Source organism: Bacillus rossius, chromosome 10 (genome assembly GCF_032445375.1).
Source record: "Bacillus rossius redtenbacheri isolate Brsri chromosome 10, Brsri_v3, whole genome shotgun sequence".
Lineage (NCBI taxonomy): Eukaryota > Metazoa > Arthropoda > Insecta > Phasmatodea > Bacillidae > Bacillus > Bacillus rossius.
Genome location: NC_086337.1, coordinates 22,335,081 through 22,353,336, shown reverse-complemented (window position 1 = coordinate 22,353,336; position 18,256 = coordinate 22,335,081).

The following is an 18,256-nucleotide window of genomic DNA, read 5'->3' as shown; positions in this document are numbered from 1 at the left end:
ACACCCGGAAAGACATAGAAAGGTGCCAAGTATGCTCAGGCGAGTCATGTTATTGAACTGTTAATTCGTACCTATCAATATTAACGACCAACGAGCTTGGTGACACCCGGGAAGCTAGATTACCTGCAGCCTAGCTGCAACCATGGCTAACTCAGTCCTGGGGAAGCGGTCAGTGGGTGGGCCCAAGTGATCAGCAACATACATGAATGAAAATGACAAGCTAAATTAGTGAAATGGCCCAACCCAGGCCAAAAACCGACGACTAAATTAGCTGGACTGTCGCCACAAACAAGAGCACGATGTACTCGCACATGGAGGTGACATGTATGAGTAGCGATGACGATATGGGCTCCGCCCCACTCCCCAGCAGCATCCCTGCTGCTGCAGCCATGCCCATGGAACCTCGGTTGAAGCCCCTGTTTGTCTTCTTGGAGCAGAAGTACCAATACCCGAGGGTGTACTTCACCCTTAAGAGTGCACTGGTAGAAAAATTCATTTACCAGCACCGTGGTCGAGATGAGATGCAAGTAAACACAGCTAGCATCCCCCAGCACCACCGTGCCATAAGGCTCTTCAGGCCGTCGGTATCCAGCACTCTGTCCTGCTCCAGTGGGACGAGATGCCTAAAATATTTGTCCTTCGTGGTGTATAACACCACTCTCCCAATGATTTATAACATTAGGAATTTGCTGCGGCCAACCTGCTCCTACATAACTGTTGGTTCTACGAAAATCGACAGAAGCGTGAAAAGTGTGCGATAGTACATTCCTGGTCTTCAACTGACTTTTATAAGAATAGTACTATTTTGGTTAGATAATACAGTTTTTTTTCGATGGACTGCAGAAGCTAGCAACGACTAGTAATTACGCCTAGTATTGCAGACTATGGGTGATACATTTGTGACATTAAATTCTTATAAGTTAATGATATATTTTATGGTTTTACTATCACTTGGTGGCTCAGTAGACAAAAAAATATATAGTTTTGATTAATGTTTCTATTTTGTAAACACACTATGTATGTAATCTTAATTTTGGTAATTTGGGCTTTAGGTAATTTAACAGATTTTATGGGATAAGATATAAGATAGTAACACCCCTCGTGCCTCAAAATAGAATTATTTGGAATTAATTAAAAGAGCCTTGGAAACAAGCTGAAAAAAAAAAATACGTTAAATGAAATGATTTACCAGAGGCGACACGAGGTGGGAACAAACACAATTTAGGAACTTCCTGTAACAAGCAAAGGGGAAGTTGGGGGATCGTTATAATCAATAAAATAAAAACTACACGATTAACTTGATCTATAGTTTCCCTGTTTTATTTGCCCTGATGAATATCATGTTTCAATTATTTTAACATACATACAAAAGATTTAGCAATTTTCCAAGATTAACCAAAGGAACACGAAATTGGGGCTGGCCAGCGCTTACTTAAACTAATTTACATTCTTAGTTTGAAATATAAACATTTGCATTATAAGTGGATGGATCCGATGATTACACATTGATAATTAGTTCTATTCGTTTTACATTTTCTTGAGAAAAACACTGGTCGCTGGTGGGTTGGTCATCCGGCTGAGATAGTTCGTCGCTAGGTAAAGGGGAAATGTTGAAATTACATTACCACCCGGGGTCTTCAAACAATCACTTCGGGTGGTAGAAAAGTTTCTTCTAATGTTTCTTCCCACAGAACAGGGAAGGGGGGGGGGGGGAGGCCACGAGATGAGAGCATCAATCTCTCCCGGTCATCGAACCCTGTCAAAACAGGGGAGTTGCCCAGCACGCTGCAGTCGTGGAGTCAGCCAGGCTCGGGAGCTCGCGAATTGCGCGGCAGGACGCGGATGATTTCTTCATAATAATAAATTTCAAAGAGAAAAATTTCTAAGGCAAATAACTACACTATGCAGACAGACTAATCTACTAAAATGGACTTGAGGGATAGCATCCCTTATACAAGGCGACTACATATTCGTTAACGGTCGGATGAAATCTACCCGATTCGCCGATACTCGATGGAGGACTGTCTGCAGCCGCGACGCGAGTTGATCTGTCTCGCGGTAAACGGAGTCTCGTAATTAAAAAGTGCCCCCCGGATCTAACAGGTGGAAGGGGGGGTGTCTGGCCCGCCGAAAAATACCGAACTTGCCCGAACGCGGGCGGAGAAAAAACTCTAGCAGGAGTCTTGAAGTTGGCCACACTGGGCGACCGTAGCGAACTCTGTCGAAGCAGGTCTGAGTTGAAAACAATCGACTCGACCACGGCGTCCATATAACTCAAGGCAAAGCAGGTGCTGCTCTCTGGCGCCCTAGAGGGTAGGCAAGCGGAGAAGTTCGCGACTTGGCCGCTAGGAAGCGCTTGTGATCAGTTTTGGCGCACTCGTTTTGCGAAGAGACCTTGGAAACGGTCACCGGTGTCCAGGGGGTTACGACCGGTCATTGGTCTTACTTGGAACTGAGAAGGGGGGGAGGTGGGGGTAAAATGCAACGCTGATGGGAAACTACGCCCCGTCGTGGCTACAGAGGGGCGAATATAACACTACGACGTGATGAAAAAGGCAAATCTCAGCTCGTCTCTGCGAACTGGTCGCCTGCAAGCTACAGGCTTGCCTTTGCAGTTAGGGTCACGAAGAGAAATGATATTACAGGCTTGAGGCGTGACTGAAGGCGGGGGAAATATTAGCCAGAATGCTAGCCTAGCATGAGGCTGGGAAAGAAAATCAGCTCGCCTCTGAGAACAGAGGCTGAGGGCCTGGCCGTAAAGAAAATAAGATGAGAAAAAAAAAATAATAATATTTCCAAAATATTTTAGATTACAAATTTTTTAAATAAAACGTGCCTAAATACTTAATACACGGCACATACTTCCCCCCTGAAAGACGGAGTCAGGGTGGCCCACTTGAGCCACCAAAAAACCTGGGTTCCAGAAACTTACCCTGTACCAGGATCTACTGTAGTAAACTACTTACATATAAAAAATATCTTGATCAAATCGAAGGTATATTATAATTAATTAATTAACACTTAACGATGAATGAAGTAATGAGGAAAGTTGATCTCAGATGTTGGGAATGGTGTCACGTGACAAAACTCTAAAGATGGGCACTGTGAGGCGGGCCGAAAAGCACTGAGGCCAAAACAAGGGAAATGCGTCCTTGAGCACTCAGTGATATATGGGGATTGGAACGCCTGTATATGGGTATGGTAACCCGTAACTTACAAAATATATTTGGGAATAGAACCCCTGTACAATTGTCTTTCCATAAAAGGCCGAAGGCATTGGGACTTAGCCCTGCACAATCAGGCCATGGAGAAGACGGTCAAATTTGCTGCTTCCCCGAAGGTAAAACAGATCCTCAGTCCCAGAGTGACACAGGGCCTAAGGGTAAGATTCCCTTGGCGGGTTTTTAAATTATTGGGGTTGGAACCCTAAAAGATCAACAATCCGTATGAATGAATGAATTTAAAAAAAATTAAATATTCGACAAATTTAGAAATTTTAGCGCATACAACTCTGATGTTCAATATAACTAACTAATATTTATTATTTAAAAGTTTTCTGCAAACAAAACAATAAATTAACGACTCTTCGCACTCAAATTTAAATTATTTAAAGAAAGGTAAAATGCAATAAACCAACAATTATCAATCAAAAGGGTTATAAATTATAATGGAGCGGTTAGATCTTCCATGACTGCTGATAGGTTTCACACTGCCTGAGAGGGGGTTTGAACATAGGCCGTCCAAAGGTGAGTGCTGGGGATCTAACCCAGTAACACTCTATGGTCATAGGATTTTTCTCCTAGAGGACCGAGTCTCGGCTCGTTGGCTCGTAGGACCCTTCTTTTGCGCTGCTCGTTGGCTAGCTTGACCTAGCTCCTATTTTAGAAATACACATAAAAGAAACCAGTTTGCCGTCTGGAAGTCACGTAGCTCTTACTTAAGTAAACCATATCATCGATAGCGATGTAAAAGAACTACAGCTTTGGGGGTAGAATGCAAAGGAAACAAAAAATGGCTAGATGTGACAGCTTCTGTGCTCAGAATCTATGTACGTCGCTGTACATCACATGTACATACAAGGAAAATAAAGAAAAAATTACTTAAAGGTTTTAACGTTAAATCAATTTAAAACAAACTACAAACATTATTCTTGCTTAATTTACGAATTATGATTATTAAAAAAATTGAACTTAATCAAAAATTAAATAGATAAACTCGTCGAACAAAATTCATGAAGATTAAAAAAACTGTCAGAGAAGTATTACTAAGTTAAAAAAAATAAAACAATTTACGGCAAGCAGCTTGTTCAAGACTGAACTTACATATGGAAAAATTAAAGTATCTTAAATTACCTAGAGTGTGCTAGCCTAGAGACGGGATGCTTAAACGTACCCAAATTAATTTAGTGGACCTCTCGTTGGAGGTTGAAAGGATTTCACCACTCTCGGTGATTACTATAAACATTACAATGAGGCTAGTCACCTCGTAGGTACTTAATTTCGGGAAATACGTATTTTAATATGCTTGATTATATTATTATTATTTTATTACTATATTATGTTTTCAAGTATTATTACTTTAATAATGTAAGACGTGAAATTCTTATAAGGCAAATGTCTTTCAGTATAGTTTGAAATCATTATTATGATGGGGGGGAGCCCTTGATATGTAAATTAAATCTATATTTAAATATTATGTGCGTGTTTATTAGTAATGTCGTTAGTAGCCTAAAAAGTACTCTTAACTTATAGTTATTTGTTCATATGTAAACTTAATAATTAAATTTAAACACATTTAGCTGACTACTGCGGGACAACAGTGGAAAACTATAAACTTATTTGACTCTCAGTCATAAAGTAACTACGGCGGGCGGAGATAAACAGAGCCCGGCGTCACGACAAAGACGTCAGCTGTGGTCACCCCTCGAAGATAAGCGGGCGGCAGAGGCCGCTCGGAGAAGGAAGGGGGGGAGGGGGAAACAAACATGACAGCTCCCATGTGGCTGTCGGGAAAAGGATGTGAGCGGAACAGTTGCTCACGTAAAAATTTGCTATGGTCCAGGATTAATTGGACAAAAACAACAAAAAAAATATACGTCGCGGGCATTCGTCTTGCGCTACTGGGAAAGTAAGGTTTGGACACCCCTACGAAGGTCGTACAGGGCGGTGAACTGAACTCGACGCCACGGACGTGCGCCGTGAGAGATAACCGGCCGTAGAGACGGGGGAGGGGTGTCTGTGGCCTTGTGTGTGTCTGCGGCTGCGCCGCGGCAGGGAGAACAGCTGTGGCTTGCTGAAAGACGTCTCGCGCGCTACGCGCTAGCCTAAGTCCAAACGGAAATTTAACTCAAGATAAATTTAAAAATTTAACTCATTATAACTAGGGGGTGTACCAGCGATCAGTTTACAATATTATTACAAAATTATTATTATCAAAAATTAATTAAAAAAATTTTTTTGTACTTTTAATTTGAGTTTAGGTATGCTTATATTTTTCAGGTATGCCTATAGACCAAGGTAACCACGCTCTGCTACCAAGTTGTAACACCCCTCGTGCCTCAAAATAGAATTATTTGGAATTAATTAAAAGAGCCTTGGAAACAAGCTGGAAAAAAAAATACGTTAAATGAAATGATTTACCAGAGGCGACACGAGGTGGGAACAAACACAATTTAGGAACTTCCTGTAACAAGCAAAGGGGAAGTTGGGGGATCGTTATAATCAATAAAATAAAAACTACACGATTAACTTGATCTATAGTTTCCCTGTTTTATTTGCCCTGATGAATATCATGTTTCAATTATTTTAACATACATACAAAAGATTTAGCAATTTTCCAAGATTAACCAAAGGAACACGAAATTGGGGCTGGCCAGCGCTTACTTAAACTAATTTACATTCTTAGTTTGAAATATAAACATTTGCATTATGAGTGGATGGATCCGATGATTACACATTGATAATTAGTTCTATTCGTTTTACATTTTCTTGAGAAAAACACTGGTCGCTGGTGGGTTGGTCATCCGGCTGAGATAGTTCGTCGCTAGGTAAAGGGGAAATGTTGAAATTACATTACCACCCGGGGTCTTCAAACAATCACTTCGGGTGGTAGAAAAGTTTCTTCTAATGTTTCTTCCCACGGAACAGGGAAGGGGGGGGGGGAGGCCACGAGATGAGAGCATCAATCTCTCCCGGTCATCGAACCCTGTCAAAACAGGGGAGTTGCCCAGCATGCTGCAGTCGTGGAGTCAGCCAGGCTCGGGAGCTCGCGAATTGCGTGGCAGGACGCGGATGATTTCTTCATAATAATAATAAATTTCAAAGAGAAAAATTTCTAAGGCAAATAACTACACTAAAATGGACTTGAGGGATAGCATCCCTTATACAAGGCGACTACATATTCGTTAACGGTCGGATGAAATCTACCCGATTCGCCGATACTCGATGGAGGACTGTCTGCAGCCGCGACGCGAGTTGATCTGTCTCGCGGTAAACGGAGTCTCGTAATTAAAAAGTGCCCCCCGGATCTAACAGGTGGAAGGGGGGGTGTCTGGCCCGCCGAAAAATACCGAACTTGCCCGAACGCGGGCGGAGAAAAAACTCTAGCAGGAGTCTTGAAGTTGGCCACACTGGGCGACCGTAGCGAACTCTGTCGAAGCAGGTCTGAGTTGAAAACAATCGACTCGACCACGGCGTCCATATAACTCAAGGCAAAGCAGGTGCTGCTCTCTGGCGCCCTAGAGGGTAGGCAAGCGGAGAAGTTCGCGACTTGGCCGCTAGGAAGCGCTTGTGATCAGTTTTGGCGCACTCGTTTTGCGAAGAGACCTTGGAAACGGTCACCGGTGTCCAGGGGGTTACGACCGGTCATTGGTCTTACTTGGAACTGAGAAGGGGAGGAGGTGGGGGTAAAATGCAACGCTGATGGGAAACTACGCCCCGTCGTGGCTACAGAGGGGCGAATATAACACTACGACGTGATGAAAAAGGCAAATCTCAGCTCGTCTCTGCGAACTGGTCGCCTGCAAGCTACAGGCTTGCCTTTGCAGTTAGGGTCACGAAGAGAAATGATATTACAGGCTTGAGGCGTGACTGAAGGCGGGGGAAATATTAGCCAGAATGCTAGCCTAGCATGAGGCTGGGAAAGAAAATCAGCTCGCCTCTGAGAACAGAGGCTGAGGGCCTGGCCGTAAAGAAAATAAGATGAGAAAAAAAAAATAATAATATTTCCAAAATATTTTAGATTACAAAATTTTTAAATAAAACGTGCCTAAATACTTAATACACGGCACAAGATACAGTACCAGTACTATAGTTTCATGTTATCTTTTATACTGTATAGTTCTGTTAGTTGATAAGTGTTCCAAGCATGGAGTTAGGAATATATTTTTATTTGATCCGTGTTAAAAGGCCCTGTCACACTGTCAAATTTTAGCTTCCAATACCTTCCAAAATGTTGGTTCCAATATCTTTGTGGTTTGTGACGTCACGTAAATTTTAAACTGTATATGATTACAATATACCTAAATTTGAATATAACCTACTAAAAAAAAGCCCACATTCCTTGACCCAAATATTTGTTTTTGATTCTAAATACTGTCATTTACTGTTTACAGAATGTTTGGTAAAACGAGCTCACTCAAAGAAAATTGATAGTGTGAAATGAATTCAAATATATTTTACAGTGCTCACCAAATAATATTCACCAGGCGAGCGCAAGCGCAGGCTAGGATCAGTGCACTATACCCAGTAATGAGTAGACGATGCGGCAGCAAGGTTAAAACTGGCCTACTGCTGTACAATGCTCTAATACGCCCAATAATTACATATGCAGCCCCAGTCTGGGCAACAGCTGCCCCCACACACCTAATAAAACTGCAGCGGATTCAGAATAGGTGCATTCGAATCGCCACAGACGCCCCACGATACTGCCCTGTAGAAGCATTGCATCGTGAAACAGAGTCAGAGACTTTGCAAGACTTTTACACTCGTACAACACAAACTTTTTACGATAAATGCGTAAATAGTTTAAATCCGCATATTTCCTCACTCGGAAATTATGATCCCGACGAAACACAAAAATACAAACGCCCGAAATCCATCCTGGCGCATCGACCACCGTAGTGGCCCGTGATTGGCTGGAGGCTTCGGCCAATCACAGCGCACCTGCGCTCAGCCGAGGCCCGACCCCAACAGCGCGGTTGCGGACTGGCGAGAAAATTCTGCTTAAGAATCGCGCAGTTTTTACACTCGTATTTCTGGCAGCTCCAGACTTAGTATTAAGCATTTTAATTTCTTAAGACATAACTTTAAGTCCTAATATTAGCATTAAGTAATAAAATTCTGAACATGTGCCTGACCACGTCCTGGAGTGCAAATATGCAACATTGGACTAGCCAATGATTGACATGCTCAGGCTGGCAGCACACTGTGACGGAATTAAATCCCCCCCCCCCCGCACCCGGCGACACACCTGCGTTTTGGCCCAGCGGGGCCCTAATGAATTTTTAGCCCAGCAGGGCCCTAATTGATTTTTGGCCCAGCGGGGCCCTAATGAATACACCAACACATAAATTCCCCACTCTCATAGGAATGTTTATTTCTTAATTATTAAGTGAGTAGACTCACTATCGAAGAATAGGTGTCCGACCATGTGCCTGACCACGTCCTGCGGTGCAAATAATCAACATTGGACTAGCCAATGATTGACATGCCCAGGCTGGCAGCACAATGTGTCGGGCATACATGGCCGTGGTAACTGGGGCAACCTGGGTGCTGCGGCCATATAACTTATAGTTGTAAGATGTACCTTTCTTTTCTTTCAGCTCACCTGGCTGGCTGGCAGCCTGGCGGGAAACGACGAAGTCGCCCCCTAAAAACCAGTTATGACCAAACACCCAAATGCGGACAAAAATGTCCAAGTGCCCGCCCTTGCTTAGTAGATATTTTCTACTCTTCCAACTCTTCTTCCTGAGCCATCCTTCTATTCCCGTAGCCAACCCGCATGTAATTAATGCATGAAATTTTGCATCCCGCATGTAAGTGCCCAGGGTTTTCCCTGTGTCTATGCAGGTTTTACGTGGGCCCAACTTATCTAGTTTTAGTCTAGAATAGTCAGTGAGGGGAGTTAGTCATGGCGCCAATCGCTGCCATGGCTGGCCAATCCCCCTCCTAGCACACGATGCATGCACCCTCTCCCGCATGGCTAACCCCTGCATGATTAGAGCGTAAAGGCTTCGGCCTGAGACGCACTTAGAGTCGGTCCCTAATCCAGACCCCTCCCAAACACACTTAGTTTTAATTTAGGTTAGGAAAAAAAAATCAAATAATATTGAATACAATATATTTGAAGATGTATTTCATCCAAAATCACCCTTCAAACTTTGTTGTCCAATATATTGGAGACAATATATTTGACAGTGTGACAGGGCCTTTAAGGCCTTTTCACAATACCGCGATGCGACGCGATCTGGCGACGCGATGTAGCGAAGGCAGCGACGTAAATATATGTCGCCAGCTAGTGCACTTCATAATAGCGCGACGCGATCGCCATGCAGCTGGCAAAAAAAAACCGAACCAGCCTGCACTCTGCTGCTGCTCCCCAGTGGTGATATTTTACAACATGGTTGTAAACAAAAGTTTTTGGCGGTAATAATCAGATTGTTATTATATTTGTACACTGACTGACTGGTAGAAGCATTTAATTATGGATATGAATCGCGAAGCCCATTATAATATATTTCTAACCAAGCATTATTTTTCTCCATCTAATTACAATATTTGTTAGGTACTAGAAACATCGTACAAACACGGCTTTTTCTGAACTTCATCAATCAGACGCTCTTCAAAACTCATTTCAATTGAACAAAATCGACGTGTTGTTTACTAACGTTACTTAGATGCATCAATACATCGTTTCTTAACTCTTGTTTTCAGTTCTTCTTTACCACAATCTTGTTTCTGATTGGCTGTTATTTCTGACGTCATTAGCGACATCGCCGAAGCGACGAAACAGCTTCGTCGCCAAGTGAGCTGTCGCGCATCGCGGGCGATGTAGTTGTGATTGGCTGGTTTGGTATGACGTCACGTCACATCGCGCCGCGTGGCGTCGCGTCGCGGTATTGTGAAAAGGGCTTTACCAACAAAACTTGCTACATTTTATTCTTTTACACGGCAAAAAAAATTTACAACAAAAAGTATATATTATTGTCATTTTTGTTTGTAAAAAACCAACTAATACTACATATTCCCGTAGTATTCATTTACAACTACTGTTCTGAAACCAGTAGCAGTGAACGTTTTCGGAAAATAGTCTGTGTAAGTACTTGTTACAGGTATTGTTTTTAGTTATGATTAGGGTAACTGAAAATGTACGGAATTGCAATGAGTGGGGTAGCTGAGATTGGAATGTCTTTTGTTAGTTAAGTTATTACAACAAAATTATTGAAGTGGCGGTTGCATTTTCAACGGTAAAAAGTATGATGAACAAGATATATTCATTGTTCTCGTACTGGTATTTACAGTACGAGCTCGTCACATGTTTATATGTTTTCGAGCCTTGGGAAAGAAAGTTGTTAAGTATCCTTTTATCAGTCCTAATTTATCAGAACTATTGTTTTTTTGTTTTATTTAACAGTGTGATATATTTTATATAGGTACTTTGAATTAGGAATTATGTTAATTTACATCAACTACTTAAGGCTAGTCTGTACAAAGCTTATGGTGCATTCGTACAGAGCTGGTTAATTATTGGTTGTATAGTTGTAAAATAATTTGTTATTGAGATCTATTTAGACGTTTGTGATTTATTTAGACGTTTCTTCAATACATTCCTCAAGAGTCTGTTGCCAGGGCTTATTTTGGTGGTTCAGGCCCATCCTGAAACCACATATACGTACCTATTTATTCTTTCCCTAAAAAATTATTTTGACTTACGTACATTTTACTTGTACAGTGCTTTTGTTGTTTTTAAACTTAGTTGCTCATAAGTTTTAAAATTGAGTTTAAATCATCATCTTTCTAAATAAATGTAGCATTTTTCACACCTGCATAGATCTATAAACAAGGTGTTTTTTCTTATTAGTTCACAACAATACATGCTCTGTGCCATAGCACTGTACGGGCCATTGAAACACTTCCTCACAATTTTTTTATGCAAGCTTGCCAAATTACTGCATGATGTTTAACATTAGAATTGAAAACAAACACAATTCATACATTGGGAGAATTTGTGAATCATGAAATTGATAAAGATATCTCGCTAGCATCATAATAAAGATGGACGAAAAACAAAAGGATTTGGCCTTTATATGATATTATGTAGTTTAATGTAACTACAAAAATATATTTAAAAAAATAATTGGTCAAATAAACTTTCATGTTAGAATTTTGAACCTAGGGAACTTAATAAATCTTTAGTTACTTAAATATTTACCAATGCTAATATTAATTAATTGGTCAATATATTTGTTTGCTTTAAGCCTGGATGTAAAGGGAAGTTAATATTATGTCCAACATTAATTGTCTGTAAGATTATAATTTATAGTAGCAGTAGAAAATTTCTTGCAATCATAATGTAAAACATGTTTACAGCATAGAGCCTGAATATCTTTGATTATAATATAGTTTTGGTTTTGACAGAAAATGCTTACTTTTTGGTAAGAACTTGTCAAGACTTCTATAAAAACTAAAATTATGTGAATGCATTAAAAGTAAAGTACCTGTGTTTTAAAGAAAAGTAGCCTTATGTTTCTGCAACTTCAATCAGACTTTACAAACACTCCATTAATGTCAAAAATGAGTGTACAAGATGTAGCTGAACATCAAACAGTCTTTTCTTTCTGTTTGATATTCATTTTTTCCACTAGAGTATAATACCTAATATTTGTTAATATGTTATAGACTAGGGATTGAGAAACTGAATAGGTATAAATTATAGGGCCAATCTTGAAAATGTTTATTGTGTTGCTTAATCATGAGAAATTTGTTGACTTTGTAACTATAAATATCATTAAAATTGGTTTATTAGCAGCAATTGTTTATATTGTGCACATGCAAACAAATGTTTACTCACATATCAATACATGTGAATATTAAAAAAAAAAATTATGGTTTTGATAGTAAAAGGTACTAAGTGGAGGCCATTGTATGTTAGGGGACATGGACTCTGCAGACTCATTTCAGCGTGTGACGTGACCCGTGTGGTGAGCGTATTTCGGACACTCCTTACTCTTAACTACATTATCAAGGCCTGGTCCGCTCTCAGCGTCAGACATGCCATCAGCAGAGGATGTTACGGTGAGCTCGTGAAGCATTCCCCATGCCTGATACCTACGAATGGTCGGCCATGTGGCCAGAAAACAACACGAAAGTCTACATCATGTATTTATTTGCGCATACCATAACAGCTTGTCCTCTCCCACATTTTAATGTAAACTGATAAAAAGTCCTGTGGCACAAATCAATGTTAGTGAGATGCTAGCCACCCTTTCGGTCGCTCCAAAGGTTCACGCAGTCAGGTTTCAAGTCTTGGTTATGAGTAAATACTAATTAATTAAGCAGTCTGCTGCCTGAGGCAGGCTCCGAGGATATTAAGAAAGCAATTTAGGTAAATTATAAAACAGAATTACTAGCTCAGTGATGACAACGGATGAAGTCCCCTAGGTTGTGGCACAAACTACCTCGGTCGGTGATGATGTCAGACTGAGCGTGCTCTCCGGAGTAACATAAGAAATATTCAAATTTTTGCCATGGATAATTAAAAAAGAGCACACAAAGACACTTGCATAAAAGAGGCACATCCCCCCATGCCCTTAACATATAACAATTAAATAATTAATATTTAAAATAATGCCTGCTTTGGCTGTGTTTGGGTCAGCTCGGGCCTGTTTGGCTCCATCTTTGTTCAGGATGTATTTTTACTCAAATTATATTAAAACAGGATACCTCAAGCCAGTTTTCTGAACTCTATACACTTGGGGATAAAATAAAAAAAGGCGCATAATATTTTATTTAATTAATTGGAACGGGGGATGTAGCACTGCATTGCCGGATGACTTCTGGAGTTGTGGCTCACTGTTTGAACTCTCACACGCTCACGTACCGTTGTGGTACAAGTGCTGGAACGGATGGGCAAGTGTAGGAAGGGAGCTGAGTTTACCAGGTTCATGGGACCAAGTCCCAGTCAATGTCAATACATCATACCTATACATTTTAAATGTCACTGATCTAACCTCATCAATATTTTATTTTAGTTGTGCTCACCCAGACGTATTAAAAACCAGCCTTCCCAAATAATTGTACAACAAAAACAAACCCTCCTGGAAATACCACACAATCAACATCAATGCTAAACAAAAAAATTTCACAAACAAAGTCACCCAGTCATGTTTCATACACACATTAAAATTCTTTGGAAAAAATATTCACTACGCCATGAATTTAGTGGATTGTTCATATAATTTTGCAGTATCCCATAATTCCACACAATCAAAAATAAGTAAAATCATTTTAAAATGGACCATTTCATGTTCTGCATTCAGAAAAGAAATTTAAATTTTCCACATTTATTAAAAACTTGGTTGTTTTTGTACCACGTTGAAATTCCTTTGTCCATCAAACATTGTAAATAAGTTTCTCGTCCCTTAAATTTTATGACTATAAAAATTGACATCTATTCACAGCTATTAAAATGGTGGAAATGGAGCCAAAACATAAACTAACCATTTTAAAATAAAGTTGTTTATAAGTAAAGAAAACCTATTTTTAGTTTCACAATGATATTTGAAAAAATATCAAAACATTCAGTAGACTACAAACATACAATGTGTGGAAAATTTTTTTAAGCAGGAACTCCTACTTGAAACGTAACTGCAAATAAAAATTATTGCTGAAAAATTTTAGTTCAATTAAATTTTATATCTGATATGCTTGCAATCTTAATGGCTTTGTTAAAATTAATTTTTTGGAATCAAATTGTACTAAATAGTCAATTAAGCCTCTAAAACAATATTATAATGGCAACACAAATTATAAATGTGCATTAGCCTCACTTTAGTTTTAGTGACATACTGTTGTTATTAAGAGAAAAAATTTGTCTGTCTTTGGATTTTGATTACCTAATGGAGCTGCACACTTTCCTATCACTCAGTGTGCGTATGTTCATGAAACATCAAAAGGAAAATGAATCTGTCCTTGCTCAAGTTCACCTTAAAATGTTAAAAATGTTTTGTTGCATATAAATTTTTTTTCCCTTAACATTTGTTTCAGATGGTATCATTGTTTCAATATTTGTGCTGGTCTGTTATTCCTCGTACGTGTATCTGCCGCGATACACAATGTCCCTTCTGTCGAACCTGAATATTCTCGGGCCTGAGTACAAGCAGGACAACAGCAACAGATGAGGTGAACAAGCAAGTTGGCTAGTGGCAGACATTATTCCATCATCTAACTGTGAAACTGAAATTAAATTTAATGTGTTGTGGTGCATATATCTCATTCTACAGACTGATTGTAAATATAACTACATTTATATATTTTTGTAGCTCTTTATCGTAACGATATTGACAATATTGCTTTATTAAAATGCTGTATTCTGATGTTAAAGTTTGTTTGTAATAAAGTAATGTGTTTGTGTCCAATGAAAATAATAGTTAAGTACATGATACATAACAGTGTGCAAAGTGTCATCCACAGATAGGCTGCATCAGGATAATTGGTTTCAGAAATGGGGGGTTCAGTTATGTTCTCATGTAGGACGAGCCTCCCACTTGACGTGAAATCTTTTAAGAAAGTAAGTTTAAAATATAAAGCTGAGAGTGAGACACCGGTACTGAAGAAAATGGAACATTCAGCATACGTGCCGAGAGTGGAAAACATTTCTCCTGCGCTTCCGGTTGACGACGTGAAGGATGACGTAGCTTTGCAGGTGTCCAAAGATGACCTGCTACACCAGATAACAAACATAGACAAGAAAATATCGCACACCGAAGCTGAGATAAAGGGTCTCAGTAAGAGAATGATGGAGCTGCAGAAAGCAGCTGATCTGGCAAAAGTTGGAAATGAAGAGGAAGAAGTTAAGAAACCTCAGTCTCCCACCCTTGCTATTAAAATTTATGCAGAAAATAAGAGAAAGCTTCAAGAAAGTGATACATTATGGGAGAAGTTAGGGCCAAAAATTGTCATGCCTCTCTACAATCAACCTTCTGACACCACTGTTTACCATGAAAACAGAAAAAAACATCTAGTTTTCAAATATTGCCTTCTTAAGTACTTAAAGTCCAAGCAGGCAGAAAATTCACTCCAGGAGAACTATTTAATTGCTTTGTATATGGAGAAACAGCAAGAATGGTTAAATAAAGTCAAGGCAATAGAATCATCTTTGGCACACAAAAAAAAAGAAGCTGAGAAAAAAATCATTTTTGAAAAAGAATTTCCGAAGCTTAGGAAACAGATAGAAGAGAAACTTAAGCAAAGACTGTCTCAAATTGAATCCCACTTTGGCACTGCTGATAAAGGCAAGAGTGCTTGTGCAATTATTTGCCCCATTTTAACTCCTTCGCGTCAACAAGAATTCAATTACGTCAACAACAACGGTCTGATCGAAGATTTGCGAGCTGAGTACAGGGAATGGCAGCTGATAAATGTGTGGACAGATGCTGAGAAGGCGATATTCAAAGAAAAGTTCCTTCAGCATCCTAAACAATTTGGCATCATAGCATCATACTTAGATCAGAAAACTATACCAGAATGTGTGAAGTATTACTACCAGAGTAAACAGACTGAAAACTACAAGAGTCTCCTGAAGAAAACTCGTAAAAGAACACATATGAGCTGTAATGGTCTTCCTGCCAAGCGTGCGAATGTGTCTCAGCTGAACTCTGGCAAAGTGTTGGGTGGCCAGGCCGGTTGTTTGCAGATGGATAAGGAGCCGAGACAAGGACTCTACAGTGCAGCAGCGGGGAATGATGTCGAGCCCTCAGCGCAGAGTTCACTTGTTGCTCGAGTGTTGCAGCCTTCGGTGGTAGACACAGGAGCTTCTAGATCTGCTGTGTCGTCGACATCGTCACCGGCAGTGACGTCTGATGCAAGCGTCACGAAAACAGTCGCAGTGGCAGCCTCACCCGTACCACCACCTGCAGTTCAGCCCGTAAAGGTGGAGTCGTCACATAACCAAGGTGAAAACAAGTTTGAAGATGCGGGAATGCAGTCTGATACAGTCGCCCCAGATGTAACCGAATGTGACCCAACGAAACAAGATGAAAGAACAGCAACGCCTCACAAGGAACATAAAAGTTTGGAAACTAATGCTGATGTGCACAATGGTATTGTGCGAAGTATTATGTTGGATCACTCGAAGCATTTGCCCCAACCTGATGTTTCAAAGTACAGTGTGTGCGAAGAACGAGCGATGCATGGCGCCCAAGTGCAGAGTACCTGCAGCTGCAAGTTTCGCGGTGGCTGCTACACCCATTGTCAAGTGCTTACGTATCAGAACTCGCTAAGTCAGATGCAGCAGTGCTCCACGAAATGGAATGATTCCTTGCAAAAACAAGCATTCCTGAAGGAAGATGATCAAGCACGTGTAAATCCTAAAAGCGATATTGGCAGAGTTAGTGAAAACTATGCTACAATTGTCTCTAAGAACTATAAGCCATTTTCAGTTTTGCCCACATCCATCAAGGAGAGAAGCATACCAGAGACAGCAATGCAGAGTAGGGTGCACAGCCTGGAGAAACCCTCGTATGGAATCCATGGAAATCAGAACCATCCAGCAGTGACCAAGTGCTCTGAAGAAAGTTACCGTAGCTTGGTCATTAAGACTACGAGTAGCTATGATGAGGGTGCGAACCTTGTAGACAATAATTTGCATCAACAGCCTTTAAAACTGGGCAATGGCATTGTCAAGCCTCTTACTTCCTCTGCTTCCGAAGATGTCTCAGTCAGTGAAGGGGCAGCTGCAAAACAAGTGCATTCGGTTAAGGACCTAGTCATGGAAGTGATCGAAAAGCAAATCATGAAGAACTTTGGTAGATACGATGATAGAGGTAGTAACCCAGGCGAGAGTAAAGCTGCTCTGGCACCAACATTATCTTCAATCCTGCAGACACACCACCTTGCAGGGAGAAGTCAGTCAAATTTCACACCAGGATTAGGATTCCAAGGTGGGGACGAAAACAGGAGCCTTCATTTGCCACAAGACTCATCCGTTCGCACCTCTTACCAAGCAGCACTGTCATCGGGTGAAAAGCAGCATACACCCCCGATGACTACGTACCAAGTACTCACCAGTAACGCTCGTTCGTCTCAGGAGTATCTCCCGGAAAGGAGAGAAGCTAACTTCCTGGGTGTCCGTAATTTCCAGGATGCATTCGAAGTAGGGAAACATCGTTCCTCGGTAGAATCCGTGATCTCAACTCATCGCAGACCGCCACTGCTGCCGACACCGGCGATGCACCCGAAGCATTATCCACACCCTTCTGTGCACCAGGTATCTGTCCACAGCTCTCCCCATCCGTCTCATTCGTCGCCGGTGTACCTGTCCCGAGGGAACATGGTGGTGAACCACGCACGGCACCAGTCCCCGGTCCAAGACAACGAAGGGACGCTAGATCTCAGCACCAAGAAGCCTCGAGCGTATCACACTCCCGAAGATTTCCCTCGCGGGCAGCCCTACCAGCCCCTTCAGATGCAGCATTATCTCGGCCACGCGGCAATGCAGACCATGCAGCGCAAGGTTCTTCCACAAGAGCTTCTGCCCCCGATGTCTTCATCTGTACCTGCGCACAGGAACAGGTATGCTTCGGTCATCTCCCAGTCGGTCATAGTGAGGGATCAGGCGCATAACTACAGTGGTGAACAGCCGGTGGCATCAGGACCTACTTCAAGTGCGAGTGTTCAACCTTCCACACATCAAGTAAAAGCTATGCCAGATATATATAAACCTTATTTTCCATAGATACCTCTCTAAACCCCCTACTTATGATTGTAGTTCAGTATCTAGAGTGCCTTTCTTGAATTGTTGTTCAGCATTGGTAAATTCTTGAAATGATAAATCATCATAAGCTCATACTTGAAAAAATTTTACATTAAGAGGGTAACTACCATACACAAGTGTTAAAGTGCGATGGATAAATAATGTGGCAGTAATAGAAAAGAGGTGAAATTTTTCAATTTTTTTCTGGCATGTATCATTGTGTGTAGGTGCATCTACTTTGAATGGGTTATGGTAGTTGGTTCTTTTTTGAAAATTTCCATTAAAA